The sequence below is a fragment of the Malaclemys terrapin genome, chromosome 13 (genome assembly GCF_027887155.1).
Source record: "Malaclemys terrapin pileata isolate rMalTer1 chromosome 13, rMalTer1.hap1, whole genome shotgun sequence".
In the NCBI taxonomy this organism is placed as follows: Eukaryota; Metazoa; Chordata; order Testudines; family Emydidae; genus Malaclemys; species Malaclemys terrapin.
Genome location: NC_071517.1, coordinates 17,264,839 through 17,285,385, shown reverse-complemented (window position 1 = coordinate 17,285,385; position 20,547 = coordinate 17,264,839). Strand labels below are relative to the sequence as shown.

At 48.0% G+C, this 20,547-nt stretch overlaps 1 protein-coding gene across 3 annotated transcripts in view; it reads right to left on the bottom strand.

Moving 5' to 3' along the window:
- SEC14L1 (SEC14 like lipid binding 1) overlaps positions 1-20,547 on the bottom strand; it is a 108,114-nt gene that overhangs the window by 57,131 nt on the left and 30,436 nt on the right. Inside the window, exon 1 of one of the 3 annotated variants that reach the window (XM_054048019.1) lies at positions 1,190-1,277. The exons of the other annotated variants lie outside the window; for them this stretch is intronic. The gene's annotated coding sequence lies outside the window, so the exon portion shown is untranslated. Of the gene's footprint in view, positions 1-1,189; positions 1,278-20,547 lie in introns of those variants that run through there. 3 annotated transcript variants of the gene reach the window in all.

Genomic DNA, 20,547 nt, shown 5'->3' with positions numbered 1-20,547 from the left:
CGCGGGGGGGGACACGGCAGAGGGGTCGGAGGGAAGGGGGAGGGACACGGGAGAGGGGTCGGAGGGGAGGGGGAGGGACACGGGAGAGGGGTCGGAGGGGAGGGGGAGGGACGCGGGGGGGACACGGGAGAGGGGTCGGAGGGACGCGGGGGGGACACGGGAGAGGGGTCGGAGGGGAGGGGGAGGGACGCGGGGGGGACACGGGAGAGGGGTCGGAGGGGAGGGGGAGGGACGCGGGGGGGACACGGGAGAGGGGTCGGAGGGGAGGGGGAGGGACACGGGAGAGGGGTCGGAGGGGAGGGGGAGGGACGCGGGGGGGACACGGGAGAGGGGTCGGAGGGGAGGGGGAGGGACACGGGAGAGGGGTCGGAGGGGAGGGGGAGGGACACGGGAGAGGGGTCGGAGGGACGCGGGGGGGACACGGGAGAGGGGTCGGAGGGGAGGGGGAGGGACGCGGGGGGGACACGGGAGAGGGGTCGGAGGGGAGGGGGAGGGACACGGGAGAGGGAGGGACGCGGGGGGGACACGGGAGAGGGGTCGGAGGGGAGGGGGGGGACACGGGAGAGGGGTCGGAGGGGAGGGGGAGGGACGCGGGAGAGGGGTCGGAGGGGAGGGGGAGGGACACGGGAGAGGGGTCGGAGGGACGCGGGGGGGACACGGGAGAGGGGTCGGAGGGGAGGGGGAGGGACGCGGGGGGGACACGGGAGAGGGGTCGGAGGGGAGGGGGAGGGACACGGGAGAGGGGTCGGAGGGGAGGGGGAGGGACGCGGGGGGGACACGGGAGAGGGGTCGGAGGGGAGGGGGAGGGACACGGGAGAGGGGTCGGAGGGGAGGGGGAGGGACGCGGGGGGGACACGGGAGAGGGGTCGGAGGGGAGGGGGGGGACACGGGAGAGGGGTCGGAGGGGAGGGGGAGGGACACGGGAGAGGGGTCGGAGGGGAGGGGGAGGGACGCGGGGGGGACACGGGAGAGGGGTCGGAGGGGAGGGGGAGGGACGCGGGGGGGACACGGCAGAGGGGTCGGAGGGGAGGGGGAGGGACGCGGGGGGGACACGGCAGAGGGGTCGGAGGGGGGTACGGAGGGCGCAGGGGAAGGGATGAGGGGGAACAGGCGGGGACAGGTAGGAAAAGGGGGGAGGCGCGCGGCAGGGAAGGGGGCTTTGGGGTGCCGGTCGGTGCCACCTACTCACCTTCTGTCACAAAGACCAGCTGGGTTCTGGCCTCATGTCGCCTCCGGGCTCCGCCGCCGGCCGGTTCCGGGGAGGAGGCAGCGGCCGCCTGCTGTTACTAGTGACGGGAGAAAGGAGGGGCCTGGCCACCTGCCAACGCGTGCGCATGCGCGGCCCGCGGACGCGCACACAGCACACTCTGTTAAGTATTGCGCGTGCGCATCCTAGGCCCGTCTACGCACAGCACGGGACTGTCGGGCTTTGCACTTTTGCGCGTGCGCGGTTGAGGAGCCCGGCGGAGTGACGATCTGGCCGGTTGTCAGATCCTGCGCATGCGCTGGTATGATTGGCGGAGGGCGGTCTCTCCCTCCTGCCCTCAGGCCGGCAGCGTGGAGCACTGAGCTGGGCTACTAGACGGGAGGGGGCGCTCCAGTCGTTCGACCTCAGCCTGCCCCTGTGCAGCCCCTCCCCATAATTAACCAGCATGTAAATAGACTAGGAATAACAGCAATACAGGGGAGAGCCCCACCCCCAGCACAGACTGCAGCAGGCACCTGCACTGAGGCGGGGAGGCGTACATGCTGCAGCTTGGCAAGGGCTCTGTCTAGATGGAGGGGCAGGCTGGGGATCCTCCTAGGACAGTGGCTCTGAACTTTTCCAGACTACTGTACCCCTTTCAGGAATCTGATTGGTCTTGCACCCCCAAGTTTCATCTAGGGTTGCCAACTATTTAATCGCGCAACCCCAAACACCCTCGCCCCACCCCTGAGGGGTTTGGAGTGTAGGAGGGCTCCAGGCTGAGCCTGGGGCAGGGGGTTGGAGTGCGGGAGGGGGTTCAGGGTACAGGTTCTGGGAGGGAGTTTGGGTGCAGGAGGGGGCTCAGGGCTGGGGGTTGGAGTGCAGGAGGGGGTTCAGGCTCGGAGGGAGTTTGGGTGCTGGAGGGGGTTCGGGGTATAGGCTCCAGCCGGGTGGCTCCCGGAAGTGGCAGCATATCTGAGGGCAGGTGGCTCTGCGTGCTGCCCTGGCCCCTGCCTGCAAACACTGCCCCTGCTTCCTTGCAGGACTCAGGCCTAAGACATTATTTCAACTGAAAAATAAATGTATTAGTGTCAGGGGCAGCTCCAGGCACCAGCGCACCAAGCGCGTACCTGGGGCGGCAAGCCGCGGGGGGCGGCCTGCCGGTCGTTGTGAGGGCAGCAGTCAGGCAGCCTTTGGCGGCATGCCTGCGGGAGGTCTGCTGGTCCTGCGGTTTCGGCAGCAATTCGGTGTCGGGAACGCTGAAGGCGCGGGACCGGCGGACCTCCCGCAGGCATGCTGCCGAATCCGCGTTACCAGCAGACTTCCCGCAGGCATGCCGCCGAAGGCCGCCTGACTGCCGTGCTTGGGGCGGCAAAATACATAGAGCCGCCCCGATTAGTGTTAAACCCTGACTCTTAGACCACCTAGCCATCCCCTCCTGGTATCTCCACTCATAATAAAATGAATCTGGAATAAAACTCTCCTCTGACTTTCGGTTTCCTGATGTTATCAACATAAAATTCTATGAAGGCTGATTTGCCACCAATAGTAACTTGATTACAGTATGGATGCTCTCCCATTTATAGAGGGCACACACTATTCACCCCTCCCCCCAATCATTCCAATAGCACTCATCTTTCCCTGGCTTTGATTAGCTGTTCAATCTTTATTCAGCCAGCAATTACTGAGGCTGGGATGCTCTGCAGATGTGGATCGCTGGGAGAGAGCTATCTTACTACACATTTATAATGATAACCATATAATCTGTAACGTCCCCAGAGCAAGAAATACAATTTGGTTTTCTGTACTGGTTTTTCCACTCAGGGTATCCTAAAGTGCTTTACAATAATAACTTAGAAATTAGGGGCCAGATTCTGTGCATGCCCCCTGGAATTCTATTATGGGATGGTTACATGACCTCCATGCTGTTTAAGGATCTTAATTTCCTCATTTTGGACATAAGGGCCTTTTTGACTGCTTCCTCATATTTTTGAAATCCCTCTGTCTGAAGTGCCACAGTAATATTTTTGGTACAATTCCTTTCCTGAGGACATTGAACTTAATTATATTTTGATCACGATTAATTAGGGATTAAACTATAGTTATTTTTTTAACCAACCTGTGCAGTACTTAGGACTAAGTCAGTAATAGCCTCTCCTCTGATGTTTTCTCATATTAGCTGTTACAAGAAGCAGTTATTTAAGGTGTTGAGAAATTGCTTCTCTAAACCTTTTCCCATTGTAGCATTTGACCAGTTTTATGTGCACATAGGTGAAGTCACCCAGCAATACTGTTATTAGACTTAGTTGGCTTTTTGATTGTCCTTGGCATTGTGTGCCCAATAGGGTTACCAACCCTCCAGGATTGGCCTGGAGTCTCCGAGAATTAAAGAATAATTTTTAATTAAAGAGTATGTCATGTGATGAAATCTCCAGGAATAGATCCAACCAAAATTGGCAACCCTAGCACCCAATATCCTTTTCCTGATATGAAGGCCAGTAAAATAACCCTATTAGTATATTTGTGTTCTTAGAATTTGCCTCCATACAGATTCCACTGTATGGTCCTCTTTACTCAGAAATTTTATCTCGTTAGATTCTGTGTAATCTAAATTTTAGTGCAATTCCCCCAAGTCCAGAATACAAGCAGTAAATCTTCATTAAGGTGGCTTTAAAAAAAAAAAAAAAAAAAAAAAAGGGAACAAAGTTGTCTTTGGTGAAAGGGGAAGAAGTTATTAATGTATTCTTTAAGTGCTGACATTGTGTTTGGTGATGTACAAATAAAAGAATATCAACAGTCCCTACACTGAGGACTACAGTTGAAACTACAGTTTACCGAGACAGGCACAAAGGAAGGACTCACTACGTTTTAAAAAAACATTATTATTAATATGATTTATGATGATTGTTGACTCACTGCTTATGGGCATCACAGAAGTGAGTCTTAGAAAGGATGTGAATTAAGAAACAGCAGACTGAAGTGTCTTATGAAATGTTGCGAAGAAAGGTCTTTTTCATGCGTAAGAAAAGGAGCAGGAGGATTGAAGCCTAGAGGATACAGATTGAAAGTACGACACAACAAATGTTTTCAGCAGTTAAAGGATGTGGCTTACTAGGCACAGAGGGAAGTTAAACCCTGTATGGGTTATATAAGATCACTCCCCATCACGTGAATGTGTTTCTCAGACTACATTCTCCAGTGTTATGTATTCTGATTATACAACAGTTATTTACTCTGTTTTCAGGCAATATTCTCACTGGGAGAATGGGAATTGTTGACATAGGATACATTATTAATAAATAATAGTTACCCTAAAGTGAAATTGACCAGGACCAGTGTGCTGTGATTTTCTGGGCACATAAAACAGCTTGAGTCCAAATTAATCTTTTATATAATTCCACAAAAGTTCACAAGAGTTTCACCAGGGATGGACCTGGTCCTTGCCTTTCATCATGAATCACAAAGTCAGGGAAATAATTCAGTTATACTTTGCTAAACACTGAAAAGCAACTTGTGTCTTTGCTGCTGTTGTGTTAAAAGAGCAAGAAAGAAGAAAGTTGTGAGTAATACTCAGCAGGACAGATCACAGACAGATGCAAGTTCTGATTGCTAAACCCTAAATAAATTAAAATGCTACAAACCAAAGTATCAGATTTTGATCTTAGATATGCTGGTGTAAATCAAAAGTAACTGCAGGTAAGTCAATGGAATAAGTGATTTGCACTGAGGTAACTGAGAACAGAATCCAGTTCTCAAGCCCCCAAAATCATAAAAAGGCCCCAATCCTGCACTCCTTTCTCAGGTAAAATGAGCATGATGATTGACAAACAATTAATAAGACATGGTCTGTGTCCAAGTGAACTAGCATTCTGGTTCAGACGTGACAAAACAATTTAGACATAAAGGGTATACCTGTATTGCAATAGAAAGGTGTGATTGCAGCATGAGTGGGCATAGCTGAGCTAGCTTTGATTGAGCCAGCTTGCTAAAAATGGAGTGTAGCCACAGCATGGACGGCGGCACAGGCTAGCTGCTGGTGTACAGTCTCACCCAGGACTCTGGGTACGTACTCAGGCAACAAGCCCATGCTGCTGACACTACACTGCTACTTTTAGCAAGTTGGCTCAAAGCTAACTTGGGTATGCCTACTTGTGCTGCAATCATCCCTCCTGACTGCAGTGTAGACATACCCTACAAGTGCATGCTGCGATGGGATGATCTGGAGGAAGTGTATGAATTTTTAAAGACTTAATGGAATAAGTGAGTTTTGGGGGAGGATTTGAAAGAGAGAGAGTGCTAACATAGCACTTTTCATGTGGAGAACTTAAAAGTACTGTACAAAGGCAGGGAAGGTATTTATTATCCCCATTTTACAGAGGAGGAAATTGAGGCCCATAAAATGTTGCACTTAAGGTCACACAATGAATCTGTGGCAGAGCCAAGACGAGAACCCAGCTCATTTGAGATTTAGGCTGGTCACTGATCCATTGGATCACGCTGCTAACTAGTAGCTCATTGAACACTTCAACTACAGTAACATTTATTCAGCACTCACATAACTGAGAACTGGGCTAATCGCAGTCTTAGAGAAACTTGCACCCTGGAGCCTTAGGTCTCGGTGTCCTGAGTCACTAACAGTTGGGAATATGCTTTTTGCTTTTGCTCTCAAATGACTTATAGGAAAATTGATTCAGAAGCTGGGAGCTGGCCAGTTAGCTGCCAGCACTCTGCTTCCACTGACCTACGTCACAGCACAGATGCCAATAGCATGCTAAGATTTACGCAGACCAGTATTGGCATATAGGACCACGTTCTGATTCATGAAATTTATGAATCAGGATGAGCATGTGACCACAGTGAGTGTAACAAATCTATTCCATTTATGCAGTGCTTCCTCTATGGAATTTAAAGTCAGCACCCATAACACACAGGGCTAGTGCAGCAGGAGGGGATCTGCTGCATCGTAAATAATGAAAACAGGATGAGAAGGGGGTTAGCGCATGTTTTGGTTAAACATCAGACCTGACATTCATTGCCTCACCCATCTGTGATAATACTCAGGAGGCTGATAGCACAGACTTCATGGAGAAATTAACATAAGCAGCATCTGTGATGCAATCAATATGATTTCATCCCGCAATTATCCATGTGAGACACTGGTGCAAGCGTGCTTTGCAGTGTGAAAGGAAAGAATCACTGAGTTTGTGATGCAAAAGGAGGATGATTTTTCGCTTATATAGGGATTTTAATATTGGTGGAGGATGCCACACTGGCAGTAACTGCCAAAACACAGTGGCGAGTCTCAGAGCTGATTTGCTGGATTTCAGAGCCTAGGCTCCAGCTGGAGCAGGAACATCGACACTGCTATTTTAGGCCTGCAGCGCAAGTAGGGTGACCAGATGTCCCGATTTTATAGGGACAGTCCCGATTTTTGGGTCTTTTTCTTATATAGGCTCCTATTACCCCTCCTATTACCCCCACCCCCTGTCCTGATTTTTCACATTTCCTGTCTGGTCACCCTAAGCGCAAGCCTGAGACATCTGTCCCAGAATCAGACACTCACTGCCACAGGGTTTCTTTTTGCAGTGGGTAGATGTACCCTCAGAATCTGACTCTGATCTCTCTCATATCACTGTAACTCAGGAGTTGCCCCATTCAAATCAATGCAATTACACCAGCACTAAGCTGTTGTAACTGAGACGAGAATCAGGCTCTGATTTCCCACAAAAGCAGGTAGGGCCAGATTTTCAAGGATATTTAGGTGCCTAAAGAGGCAGGAAGGTGCATAGTGGGATTTCCTATTGATTTGAATGGGACATAGGCACTTAACTTTTTTAGGTGCTTTTGGACATACCTGCACCAACAGAGACCTAAATGCCTTTGAAAATCTAGCCAGTAGTTCCTTGGAAGAGACTTCATAAATTTCCCCTCACTGCTCCACCAATGTGCATCTGTATTGAACTGAAGGGACACACTCTAGGGGAGAGAAGGTAGTTCACTTTCTGTGCACTTTAGTTCTTGGCATCTATACTGAGACTGCCAAAAAAGGCGCCAGTTAGTGCCAGGCTTGGTGGTGGGTTAATGATGTGAGAGTGCTATCCCTGGAAACTGCTCTCAGCTATCCAAGTCAGTTCACCTACATGAATGAACAGCCATCAGATGACAAAAACTGACCTGGGGTGACAACCGGTTACCTAGAGGTGAAACGCCAGTTACTAGTCACTGGGCCATCCAGTCGTCGGTTCAGAGAGTGACTTAGGGGCTGCCTTTGTCTAATAAACTAGCAAATGACACTTGTCAGTCATTTGAAAAACATGATTCTTGATTAAGTGGTTAAGAAAATGCAAAGCTCAACTAAGATTCTTTCAAAATAAACCCAAAAGGCTGTTTGATGTCCCTCTTAGTAGCTGGGTTTGTGGGTATGGAAAAGAAGAAATTAATGGGATTGCACGAAGGCATAAGGGCCAATGCTGGGGGAGCACATTGCTGGATCAGGACCTTAGGACCCAATCCAAACACCCACTGAAGTCAGTAGAAAGACTCTCATGGACTTCAATTGGCATTAAATCAGGCTCTGACGTTGTAAGCTATTCAGGGTGTAGATATCATCCCTATTTGCCTGTAAAGTGTCATGCATTTTTATAATAGCATAGACATAGTAATAAACAACAATCCCTTCACATTAATAGAATAAATAATGTGCGATATTAAAAATTACCAGTAAAATCCAACTATTTGACAATCAGTTTCTTTGCATGTAGGTCCCAATCCACCTCCCCCTAAAGTCAATGGGAGCCTTTTCATTGACTTCCAAGGAGCTGGATTGAGCCTGTAAAGGTTGTCTACTCTTGGGCAGGCACAGTTATACTGCTGTAAAGGTGCTCATAGCTGCATAGCTTATTCCCATACAAGGAGGGAAATAGGTTATACCAGTAGACAGCACCTTTATACTGGTATAATTGCATCCACACTAGGAGTTGCCTCTGTATAACTATTTCATTTAAAAAAAAAAGTCATATTCTGAACCAAAATAGTTATGCTGGTAAATACAGTTAGAGGAATGCTGTATGTAGACCAGGCCTTTGTTAGCAACTTTCATCCAACAATCTCTTTAGAAACATAAGTTTCACGATGCTGTTCCCAAGCCACTGGGAATAAATGCTCCTAGTTTGTGATCAGCAGAACTGTTCACATTAATTCTAGTCTTGTACCCAAGGCAATCCCATTTTTTGATATACATGCTCAGTCTGCTTTAATTTGTCTTCATTAGGTAAAGGAAACCTCATTGTGCTCCATAGGAGTGCCTGCATTTTAGAGACTAAACGAAGAAGCAAGACACATTAAGGCCTGGTCTACACTAGGCGTTTATGTCGAAGTTAGCGCCGTTACATCGAATTAACCCTGCACCCGTCCACACCGCGAAGGTATTTAGTTCGACATAGAGGTCTCTTTAATTCGACTTCTGTACTCCTCCCCGACGAGGGGAGTAGCGCTAAATTCGACATGGCCATGTCGAATTAGGCTAGGTGTGGATGGAAATCGACGCTAATAGCTCCGGGAGCTATCCCACAGTGCACCACTCTGTTGACGCTCTGGACAGCAGTACGAGCTCGGATGCTCTGAACTGCCACACAGGAAAAGCCCCGGGAAAATTTGAATTTGAATTCCTTTTCCTGTCTGGCCAGTTTGAATCTCATTTCCTGTCTGGACATCGTGGCGAGCTCAGCAGCACTGGCAACGATGCAGAGCTCTCCAGCAGTGATGGCCGTGCAATCTCAGAATAGAAAGAGGGCCCCAGCATGGACTGATCGGGAAGTCTTGGATCTCATCGCTGTGTGGGGCGATGAGTCCGTGCTTTCCGAGCTGCGATCCAAAAGACGGAATGCAAAGATCTACGAGAAGATCTCTAAAGACATGGCAGAGAGAGGATACAGCCGGGATGTAACGCAGTGCCGCGTGAAAATCAAGGAGCTGAGACAAGGCTACCAGAAGACCAAAGAGGCAAACGGACGCTCCGGATCCCATCCCCAGACATCCCGTTTCTACGAGGCACTGCATTCCATCCTCGGTGCGGCCGCCACCACTACCCCACCAGTGACCGTGGACTCTGAGGATGGGATAGTGTCCACGGCTGGATCCTCGGACATGTTAGCGGACGGGGAAGATGAGGAAGGAGATGAGGAGGACGAGGCAGTCGACAGCGCTCACAACGCTGATTTCCCCGACAGCCAGGATCTCTTCATCACCCTTACAGAGATCCCCTACCAACCCTCCCCAGCCGTTACCCCGGACACAGAATCTGGGGAAGGATCAGCCAGTAAGTGTTGTAAAAATCTAAACATTTATTTGTAACAGAACAGGAATATTAACAACTTAAAAAATGGGTTTCTCATGATTAGTTTGATTAGCTTAACGATTCAGTCATGGGCAGTGCAACTATTGAAAAAAAATCTAGCAATGTCCGGTTTTGCATGATTGTCCTGCCCAAGCCGCTCTACTGGTTAGTCACTGCTACAGCAGCTACAGTAAAATGCGGTCTATATGTCCGGGGATGGAGCAGAAATCCTCCTGTGACATCTCGAGGAAGCTCTCCTGGAGGTAATTGGAAATCCGCTGCATTAGGTTCTTGGGGAGAGCGGCCTTATTGGGTCCTCCGTAGTAGGACACGTTGCCACGCCACGAGACTATCAAGTACTCTGGAATCATTGCTCTGCACAGCATGGCGGCATACGGCCCTGGTCTTTGCAGGCTTTCCCGGAGCATTCTCTCTTTCTCGCTGTCAGAGATCCTCATGAGGGTGATGTCGCTCATGATGACCTGCTTTGAATGAGGTAGGGGAATGTTAGTGTTGGGACTGCTTTGCCGTTCCTTTACAGAACTGTAACCGCTGGTTTGCAGCCACGCGGTGGAGGCGGGAGAGGGGCAGCCGAAAGGGATCATTCCCGGGGACAGCCGCGAGGGTGTGGGACAGGAGCAGACTTCCTGCTTGCCGAATTGCTGGCAGCAGGGACTGACATTGATTTCAATGTGAAATGAGGCCATTGCTAATATTAAAGTTTTAAGCTGCCACAAGTCTACGGCTTACCATGTCTGCCTGCAACAGAAATTCCGTTCTCCTGAGAGGCTTCTCAAATGTGCTGTAGAAGACCCCAGGCACTGAATGCGAAGGCCGAGAATTCGACCTTGTGCTGAGTGCGCATGTGATAGGTGCTGTGCATGGTCTTGTTAACAGAGAAAGACTATGTTCTTTGTTCACAACTACATTTATCTTTCTGAGGAATTCACTCCCTTTTTCCCATTCCCACAGCCCCATCTGCGACTGTCTCACAACCTAGCCTGTCATCACACTCCCAGAGGCTAGCGCGGATTAGGCATAAGAAGAAGAGGACACGGGAGGACATGTTCTCGGAGCTTATAGCCTGCTCCAGAGCCCAGGCAGCACAGCAGACCCAGTGGCGGGAGAACTTGACCCGAATGCACCAAGCCAACATGGATTGGGAGGAGAGGTGGCGTCAGGAAGACCAGCAGGCGACTCAAACCCTGCTTGGACTAATGAGGGAGCAAACGGACACGCTCCGGCGCCTTGTGGATGTTCTGCAGGAACGGAGGCAGGAGGACAGAGCCCCGCTGCAGTCCATCTCTAACCGCCCTCCCCCGCCACCAAGTCCCATACTCCCCTCACCCAAAGTGCACAGAAGGAGAGGCGGCAGAGTCCCTGCTAACTCTCACTCCACCCCTGCAGAGAGCTCGAGCAGCAGAAGGCTCTCATTCCCCAAAATTTGACAAGTTCTTTCCTTCCCGCCTGACACAAGCCCCCGTCCAAGTTTCACTTTCCCAGTTCCATGTTTGGTTGATAATAAAAAATACGTTTCTGTTAACTACTGTTTCCATCATGTTCTTTTGGAGGAGGGGGGGATAGGGGGTTGGTAATTCGACAGGACAGTCACCTTTGGCAGGGTATATAGTCGGGGGCAGGCACAGCAGCAGGGCACATACATAGTGCAGTGATGCAGTGACTAGTTACCCTGGTTAGTCTGGGAGATTGTTTTCATGTTATGTGGTGGGGGGTGGGTTGCTCTGTGACTTTGTGGCAGGGGAGGGCAGTTACAGATCTTAAGCGGCGGTCCTTAGGCAGGATCACAGAGCCACACAGCAGGGGATCTGTAACCGTCCTCCCCCTGCCACAAAGTCACATAGACCCCCCCATACACACAGTCCCTATCAGGAGGGGTGACAGGCTCCGTTGAAACAACCATCCCACCGCAGCGGAGCCTGTCAATCCTTGAGTTTAGAAGCTGCATTCGCGCCACTACAGTACACCCGCTCCGCACCACAGTCTGCGTCCCAGTTTTAAAAAATTCCCGCGAATACAGTATTAAAGAAAACGGTGTGCTTTAACAAAGTAGAACTATTTTTATTTTGAAACGTGTGTTGGAAGTGGGGTGAAGGGGGTATGTAACTGGATAGGATAGGCAACATTAACTGGGCAAAGAAACGGGGGCAGGTTTAGCTTCTCAATACACAAACTTTAAAGTCACAGGTTACCCTGCTCACTCAGGAACTTTGCTTTCAAAGCCTCCCGGATGCACAGCGCTTCCCGCTGTTCTCTTCTAATCGCCCGGCTGTCTGGCTGTGAGTAATCAGCAGCCAGGCTATTTTCCTCAACCTCCCACCCCGCCATAAAGGTCTCCCCCTTGCTCTCACAGAGATTGTGGAGCACACAGCAAGCTGCAATAACAATGGGGATATTGGTTTCGCTGAGATCACAGCGAGTCAGTAAGCTTCTCCATCTCCCCTTGAGACGGCCAAAAGCACACTCCACCACCATTCTGCACTTGCTCAGCCGGTAGTTGAAGAGTTCTTTTTCAGTGTCCAGGGCGCCAGTATAGGGCTTCATGAGCCAGGGCATTAGCGGGTAGGCTGGGTCCCCGAGGATGACTATAGGCATCTCCACATCCCCAAGAGTTATTTTGTGGTCCGGGAAGTAAATACCTTGCTGCAGCCGTCTAAACAGACCAGAGTTCCTGAAAACACGAGCGTCATGAACCTTGCCCGGCCATCCCACGTAGATGTTGGTAAAACGTCCCCTGTGGTCCACCAGTGCTTGCAGCACCATGGAAAAGTAGCCCTTTCTGTTAATGTACTGGCTGGCCTGGTGTTCCGGTGCCAGGATAGGGATGTGAGTTCCATCTATGGCCCCACCGCAGTTTGGGAATCCCATCGCTGCGAAGCCATCTATGATCGCCTCCACGTTTCCCAGGGTGACTACCTTTGGCAGCAGTACATCAACGATTGCCTTGTCTACTTGCATCACAACAACCCCCACGGTAGATTTGCCCACCCCAAACTGGTTCGCGACTGACCGGTAGCTGTCTGGCGTTGCAAGCTTCCACAGGGCTATGGCCACTCGCTTCTGGACAGTCAGGGCTGCTCGCATCCGGGTGTCATTGCGCTTCAGGGCAGGGGACAGCAACTCACAAAGTTCCAGGAAAGTTCCCTTCCGCATGCGAAAGTTTCGCAGCCACTGGGATTCATCCCAGACCTGCAGCACTATGCGGTCCCACCACTCAGTGCTTGTTTCCCGTGCCCAGAATCTCCTTTCGACGGCATCAACATGACCCATTGCCACCGTGATGTTCTCGGCGCTGGGTCCCCTGCTTTCTGAGAGGTCTGTGCTACTCTCAGACTTCAGGCCATCACCGCGTTGACGTAGCCTCCTCGCCTGACTTTTCTGCATCTGCCTCAGGGAAAGGTGTATGATAAGTTGCGAGGCGTTGAGAGCGGCCACAACTGCAGTGATGGTTGCAGCAGGCTCCATGCTCGCAGTGCTGTGGCATCCGCGCTGTCACTGACTAGAAAAGTGCGCGAACTGATTTCCCGCCGGCGCTTTCAGGGAGGGAGGGCGGGAGTGATGGACGGATGACGACAGTTACCCAAAAGCACCCTGGACAAATTTTTTTTACCCAGAAGGCATTTGCGGCTCCACCCAGAATTCCAATGGGCAGCGGGGACTCCGGGAACTGTGGGATAGCTGACCACAGTGCACCACTTCCAATGTCGACGCTTTCCCCGTTAGTGTGGACTCACAAAGTCGAATTACTGTCCTTAGTGTGGACACACACGTTCGACTTTGCAATATCGATTCCAAAAATTCGATTTAAGTAAAATCGAACTACTCTCGTAGTGTAGACAAGGCCTAAGAATGTAACACACTTGCAGAAGTAGCAGCCTGAATAGAAAGCATAATTTGGGGCAGATGTTCATCCCATTTAATTTTTTCCATTGCAGACTCAATGAGTTTAATGTTAATGAAAGGGGCTACACAGAGGGCACTGGAAACTGTATTTCTCTCTTCACCCACAGATCTGATACAGCATGGGAAGCAGCTCTGCAAATTTGTCCACACCCACCACAGCAACAACATTCCTCAGCTTTGACCTGGAGATCATGGGCCAAATTTTCTGCTTGTGTAACTATTTTGATTACCGCGCCTCATAATAAAAACTACCATTGCAATTTAGCTTCCTTACTCGTTAAGGATTGAACGCATCTTCTCATCTCTAGAGAAATTAAGACAAAGTAAGTGTTGACATAACTCCATTGAAGTTACACCCACAGAAAACTTGGCCCCATTTCTCTAGAGACAAGAGAGAATATATTTAGCAACTATGGTCTATTCAGTCCTTGGTCTCTCTACTATGGCTGTCAACAAAGTGTCCAATTTGCAATGAAGGTTTTTATTATGTTCACACCTATAAGGGTAGGAACTTGAATGTGACCAAAGGCTCTTAAACAAAGTAAGCAGTCATGGGATAAGAGGGATGATCCTCTCATTGATCAGTAACTGGTTAAAAAAGATAGGAAACAAATGGTAGGAATAAATGGCCAGTTTTTACAATGGAGAGAGGTAAATGGCAGGGTCCCCCAAGGATCTGTACTGGGGACCAGCACTGTTCCACATTTCATAAATGATCTGAAAAAGAAGGTGAACAGTAAAGTGGCAAAGTTTGCAGACAATACTAAATTATTCAAGCTAGTTAAGTCCAAAGCTGACTGCGAAGAGTTACAAAGGCTCTCACAAGACTGGATGGCTGGACAAGAAAATAGTAGATGAAATTCAATATTGATAAATGTAAAGTAATACACATTGGAAAACATAATCCCAACTACACCTACAAAATGATGGGTTTCGGAAATAGCTGTTCTCCCACTCAAGAGAGCTTGGAGTCATTGTGGATAGTTCTCTGAAAACATCTACTCAGTGTGCAGTGGCAGTCAACAAAGCGAACAGAAGGTTAGGAAGCATCAAGAAAGGGAGAGATAAAACAGAAAATATCATAATGCCACTAGATAAATCCATGGTGCACCCACATGTTAAATGCTGCATACAGTTCTGGCTGCTCTTGTCACACTGTCTGCAATGGCTCATGGCTGAGAGTATCAACTTCAGGGCAGACTGTCAAAAAGCAGGGCAGACATCCCAAACTGGTTGTAAATTCTAGAATGACATTTCACCAACCCAGTAACAAATGTGAACTCCTGGATTACTGTAACAGTCTTACCATGGAGTCACAGACAGTCCCCTTGGGCACTCCAGTGTATCTTGCCACCCAGACAAGTTGGACTATGTAATATATGGTGACTTACATCTAGGGCGACCAGACAGCAAGTGTTAAAAATTGGGACAGGGGGTGGGGGGTAATAGGAGCCAATATAAGAAAAAGACCCCAAAATCAGGACTGTCCCTATAAAATCGGGACATCTGGTCACCCTACTTACACCAAAAATCACAAAATATTCAGGAGTCCAGTGTCACCTTAAAGACTAACAGATTTATTTGGGCATAAGCTTTCGTGGGTAAAAAACCACTTCTTCAGATGCATGGAGTGAAAATTACAGATACAGGCATATATATAATGGCACATGAAGAGAAGGGAGTTATCTTACAAGTGGAGAACCAGTGTTGACAAGGCCAATTCAGTCAGGGTGGATGTGGTACACTCCCAATAATTGATGAGGAGGTGTCAATAGCAAGAGAGGGAAAATTGCTTTTGTGGTGAGCCAGCTACTCCCAGTCCCTATTCAAGCCCAAATTAATGGTGTTAAGTTTGCAAATGAATTGTAGTTCTGCAGTTTCTCTTTGAAGTCTGTTTTTGAAGTTTTTTTGTTGCAGGATGGCTACTTTTAAATCTGTTGTTGAATGTCCAGGGAGATTGAAGTGTTCTCCTACTGGCTTTTGTATGTTACCGTTCCTGATGTCTGATTTGTGTCCATTTATTCTTTTACGTAGAGACTGTCCAGTTTGGCCAATATACATGGCAGAGGGGCATCGCTGGCACATGATGGCATATATCACATCAGTAGATGTGCAGGTGAATGAGCCCCTGATGGTGTGGCTGATGTGGTTGGGTCCTATGATGGTGTCGCTAGAGTAGATATGGGGACAGAGTAGGCAATAGGGTTTGTTACAAGGATTGGTTCCTGGGTTAGTGTTTCTGTGGTGTGGTGTGTGGTTGCTGGTGAGTATTTGCTTCAGGTTGGGGGGCTGTCTGTAAGCGAGGACTGGCCTACCTCCCAAGGTCTGTGAGAGTGAGGGATCATTTTCCAGGATAGGTTGTAGATCATTGATAATGTGCTGGAGAGGTTTCAGCTGGGGACTCTATGTAATGACCAGTTGTGTTTTGTTATTTTCCTTATTGGGCCTGTCCTGTGGTAGGTGCCACTGGACTCCTCGTTGTTTTTGTGGATACAGACTACCATGGCTACCCTCTGATACTTGAAAATATTCAGGTTACTTCCAATCCCAAGGGACCAGCTACTTGCCCCAGATCAATTGCACTTAGACCACACACCAAAACAATGCTTTTAGCCAATCCTGTAATAAACTAACTACATTTTTATTAGGAAAAAGGAATAATAGCATTATTTACAGGTTAAAGCAAGCATATCTAACACAAATGAGTGTCAATCTGTAACTCAAAAGGGGACAGAGATGTAGAAATCTGTCGATTCAAAATGCCTTTCACAGCTAACCCATGCCAAGCAGCATGGGAATCTCTTTGCTTATGTTTAGGAATTGTTGCCCCTCAAAGTCCAGACAGCATGAAAGAGACCCAGTTTCTCCTTGTCCTTCTCCACTCCGGAATCCAAACTGATGAGATGAATTCATGTGTATGTCTCTCCTTTCTGGAGGGAGTTAGGAATGCAATCAGCAGGGCCTCTGTCCTTTGATGCTACACAATACCTCATCTGCCACCAATGGGCTATCTTGTATGCAGGATGAGCACTTTACCTTAATGCTTCTTTTCCTGTTTGGTGAGTTACCCAGTTACAGAGGTTTACAATGCAAATACTCAATGTAACTTTATACCATGGGCTATAGAGGTTATAAGTGAGATTAATACATGCAGCCTCCTACAAGCAAGATAAAAAAAACAAACCCTAAACACATTCTTATCAACATAACATCTAATATCTATTTTGATAATACTAAACACATAGGTAAGCAAGACAGGTTTTCAGCTATGCATTTGTAAATGTTCAGTGAGGCGTGGGGCCTTGCCATGAACTGGCACCTGGTCCACCAGTGTCACAGTCCCATCTCAAAAAAGGTTTATTAGAACTGGAAAAGGTACAGAGAAGAGCAACAAAAATGACTAGAGGTATGGAACAGTTTCCATATGAGGAGAGATGAAAAAGACTAGCACTGGTCAGCTTAGAAAAGAGATGACCAAGGGGGGATATGATAGAGGTCTATAAAATGATGAATGTTGGGGAGAAAGTGAATGAGGAAGTGTTATTTACTCCTTCACATAACACAAGAACTACGGGATAGCCAATGAAATTAGTAAGCAACAGGTTTAAAACAATCAAAAGGAAGTATTTCTTCACACAACGCACAGTTAACCTATGGAACTTGTTGCCTGGGCATGTTGTGAAGGCCAAGACTATAAGTGGGTTCAAAAAAGATTTAGATAAGTTCATGGTGGATAGGTCCATCAATGGCTATTAGCCAAGATGGCCAGGGATGCAACTCCATGCTCTAGGTGTCCCTAAACCTCTGACTGCCAGAAGCTGGGACTTGACAACAGGGGATGGATCAGGGATTGTTGGCCCTCTTCTGTTCATTCCCTCTGAAGTATTTGCCACTGGCCACTGTCAGAAACAGGATACTGGGCTAGATGGACCCTGGGCAGAACCCAGTGTGGCCATTCTTAGAACTTCTTAGGCAGATACAGAAAGCCGTGATGGGCTTGTGCTGGTAATCTGAGACCTGGATCCAGATCCAAACCTTTCCAATATTTGTGGTTGTTTGGACCTACCAGAACCATGATACAAAGTCCTACCTGACTTGAGTGAGAGAGAGAGAGAGAGAGAGAGTGTGTGTGTGTGTGTGTGTGTGTGTGTGTTAAACAAAGGATGATCTACTGCTCGGAGAATGGTAGAACATTCTTAGAAGTGCCTTAAAAACTGGCTAAGTATGATGTAGAGAGTCTTGCTTTTTACAAGCCCCCATCTAAAGATTTCACTTACACTGTTTTAATATAAACCCTTCCCGGTTAATGCATTGCTAAATCATTCCCCCTGATTTTGCAAGACACAAATTTAGATTAGCTAACTGCAAAAAGTTGGTGCAATGTACCATGCGAACCATATCATGGATATGCTCAGATTTATAAGGACAAAAGATGCCCAAGGGCCTTTTTACATTTCATTTGAAAAGGCTAAAAATAACTACCCAAATCACATTCCTTTTATTCTTGCAGGAGGCATAACCATCTCCTCAGCCAGTTCCGATTCATCGGCACTTTTACATGCAAAGTAGGGTGACAGAGGTTCCGAGGGCCAGTAATTAGTCTCCATGCCCAGCAGCTGCAAACGAAACAGCTGTAGATGTTATTCTTTGAGGTTATTAATCGACTTCATGGAAAAAAAAAAAACAGAAAAGGCTGAGAGATGGAGAACTGCAGCCTATAGTCACATGACAAGGACTTGAGTGGGGGAGATAAAATAAAGAGAGCAGAGTATCCTTAATCCGATTAGTTATAGCAATTTCTCGAAAGCTAAATATAGAAAAAAATCCTCCCCCATCTTTAGTTCTGTTGGCAGAGATTAGATGGGCTAAGGAAAGAGATACACGCTATACTAAAGAGATCACATTTTTGAAGAAAATTGCTGCTTTGATTATATTTTGGTATGTTACACTTAGGGAGACATTTTCAGCCAGGTTACAGCATGACCGGTTGAGGGGCAAAGGGGTGCAAATGAGTGCACCTGCAGTGAATTCTGAGTGCACATAGTAGAAGTTAGATTAGACTAACAACTTGATTTGAGTCAGGTCACAGAGAGAAGGATGGGATCCCAAAGCCTGCACAACAGCTAGTCCCAGGCAGGCTAGAATCCCGGAGCCTATATACCCATCACAGGAGGATAGGATCCCACAGTTTACACAGCAGCCAGGTCACAGAATCCCTGAGCCATCAAAGTTACAGGTAGAAGGGAGAGGGACCATTTGTCTTCCTTTAAAGAGAGTTTAATGCACTGTCCCACTTCTAGAACCAAGATGTAAATAAGCCAAACAACCTCATCCCCCTTCTGCATTTTCTGCAATCAAAGTTGTTTTGCCAGGCAGGAGTGTTCTCATTGGAAACACTCTAAGCACTTGAGCGCCTTTTGTGAGTCCCCTCCCATCTGGGCACAGCATCCCCAGAGGTTAAGCGGTACAAACAGGACTTTCCTAGCCCCAGGCCTTCAGAGATTGGAGGTAGGACGTGGGAGTAGAAACAAAGGGTGCTCTTTTGCTCCTGGCTGGCAAGACGAAGCCACCTGAGAGCCAGAGATTAAACGGTGCAAGATATCCTGGCAACATGGGGTTATACTGGGTGCCCCTCCGGCAAACATCCAGCCAAAAGGAAATTAGCAGGAGTTTATTGCAAGCTTGCAGCAAATAATAAAACAACAATAACCATGTTAGAGGTGAGGGGAGGATAAAGAACTAGTAAAACTGCTCAGATTTATGGAAAATTAATTTAATCATTGCCTGGGCACCTGCGGGCTCCATATCCGGTGTATTAGTTTAACACAGACCCATATGGCAGCAGCACAGCTCTTTATTCAAGTGCTGGTTTCCTCCTTTGCTTATGAAAATTAATTGTCATAATATTGATAAGGCAAAGCAGTGCCTCTCGTAGTCCAATCAGGTGGGACTTTACTGGGAGAAGGAGGAGGCCAATTTACCTCCCAGAGGAGCTGTGTTATCCCATTTGCATTTGCTTTGTCTTTAATTTGTAGCTCCTTTCAGAAGGATACACATGGGGGAGGGGATAGCCACCCAGATTTGCTGCACCTGAGGCTCCTTTGTGCCAGGAATCAGAGAAGCCAAATAAAACTCATGTTGGGCTTCTGAGTGGGGAGATGAGACAGTCAGCACAAAAAGCTGTTGCTTTGGTATTTTCCCTTTGATTCTGCCTTGAAAAATCTCTCCTGAAAATTTACCAGCCCCAGCATAAATCTGCTAGTCTGTCCTTCATGAGGAGACTGAAGCAATTAATGACATTTTATCCCCTCCTTGGCAAAATGAGTTATTGGCCCCAGCTGAATAGACTTTTGCAAGGCTGTATGTCATTTGTACAGAGACCAGTCACACCAACCAGCTTATTCAGAGAACAAAGTTTTCATGGCAGGGACTGTCTTATTTTGCATTTGTAATAACCCAAGCACAATGGGGTTCCAGGTTAGATCAGGTCCTGTTGATGCTACTGTAATATAAATAATAACTTGTATATGTGAGCAGGCTTATCTGCTAAGCATATACCAGGGCTGGGAGAGGAAACACATTATCCCCAACCCAACTGTGCCAGAGAGACTAATATCTGTTTTAAGAAGGGTGTCTAGGACAAAGAGCGGTTGAATTCTCAAAGTGGGGAGGTCTTCAAAATAGATGTGGATATATTTCACTGTTTAGAATGTAAGAGGAGGCAGAGGTGACCCAAAAAGTCACAGCATAAAAGGAACCAGGGTGTTATGTTCAACAACCTAAACTGGAAAGGGTATTCCTCATATCATCTCCAGCTGTGAGATTAGGAAGTGGGAAGTTTCATAAACCAGTCCGGTCATGCTGTCAGGGTAGACACTGCTCTGTTGTGATTGGATCCAACTGCTGAATCTCATGTGCTTCTAAGCCCCCTTGGGCCTGGGTAGTGACTGGTCACTGTCCCTCGCTCTGGGTCTCTTGGGCACTCCCAGCTACAGACCCTGTGTCTGGCATCCTTTTGGGCAGTGGAATCCTACAGTCCAGCCACCTAGAACCCGTACAGCTCTCCCAAGCCCCACCGTTGCTTAGAGATATTTCCCCTCAAGTC